Below are 1,476 nucleotides of genomic sequence, written 5' to 3'. Positions count from 1 at the left end.
ATGAGGACATTTCCTATTCAAATGACTCATTTCTCCTTTGCCACGTTCTCTGTATGTAATGCTTATTTTTGTCTTCTTTCCAAAAACCTAGTTATAAAGAAGTAAATACTTTTCATTTTTAAAGACAAAAATATTTGTGGAGGTGATCTGGATTCTGTCAGTAAGGGTTTTGGGAAACTAGAGGGTGGGGGAGAAAGGGAGAGAGGGAGGGAGGAGAATGTACCAAGTAATTCCTTCAGAGAAGTAATTTGCTATACTGTTTTTTATTTTCATTTTTACTTTTCAGAAGCAAAATATACCAGCCTCCCACAAACCCACTCTCTCCCCCTACTTCATTTTTCCTTCTTGTAGCTATGTTTTTCCTTATGGACTTGTGACCAGCAGCTCAAAGCTCTAGGGCCTGACTGGCCTGGCCCTGGCTCTTGCTTCTCAGATTTCACTCAGTTTCTGCCCAGACCTGAAACCAGAGAGCTCCTGGGTCTGACTTCATTCAGGTTCTGCAGAGATGTGTTAGTGGAGTGTCCTGGGGACGAAAACACCCGTGCTCACACCCATGTTGAGTTCCTCTCAGCTGACATAGCCCCCTGGAGCATCAGTGGCTTTGAAATACTTGAAGTCACTTGCTGAGGCCCCATCCTTTCCTTTTACCTCTTCCTGCCATCTGCTTCCTTCCTTCTGTTGTCAGTGCCCACTGGTTTATATTTATTTTGTTTTGTCTCGGTCATTTTTAAAATCTTTATTACACATGTGAGTGAGTCTTTTTTCCTTCTGACTAAAGTACTTAAGTACATAATTGCTTCCATTCTTGCTAACAATGGAAGTTGTGTTTTGTATTTCTGCATTCATCTGTGGATGGACTTTTCAGTTGTTTCCATATGGTAGCTTGTGTAAATAACACCAAATTAAACTGAGGTAGATAAAACTTTTCATTTTGTTCCTTTCATATCTTCTCTCCCTTCTCCCCTCTTTTGGGGCGCCACATTTTACTATTCTCAGGGATTACTCCTGGTTCTATGCTTAGGGACAACGCTTGATGGTGCTCTGGGGAACTATATATGGAACTAGCAATGGAGCTGGGGTCAGCCACATGTAAAACTAGCACTTAGCTTATGTATTATCTCTAGTGCCAGGGTCCTCAAACTGTGGCCTGCTGGCCGCATATGACCTGCCGAGGACATTTATCTGGCTGCTGTTGCCTGTCCTGCTTAGCAGTTGACCTTCTGGGCCCGCAGTGTGCATTTGTGGAATGTCACCACACTCTCCGACTGCCTTCCTTCTCTCTGTCTCTTGACTCCTCCTCTCAGTCTCGGCAGGGGTCCTCAAACTAGGGCCCACAGGCCACTGTTGTTTATAGTTTCTTAAAATTCTTAAAACTGGTCTGGCTCTCCAGGGGTCCGAGGGACTGTGAACTGGTCCCCTGTTTAAAAAGTGTGAGGACTAACACAGTCTTTCACATCTTCAGACAGATGCCTAGAA

This window comes from Suncus etruscus, chromosome 2 (assembly GCF_024139225.1).
Source record: "Suncus etruscus isolate mSunEtr1 chromosome 2, mSunEtr1.pri.cur, whole genome shotgun sequence".
Lineage (NCBI taxonomy): Eukaryota > Metazoa > Chordata > Mammalia > Eulipotyphla > Soricidae > Suncus > Suncus etruscus.
Note: the sequence above shows the minus strand (reverse complement) of the source record.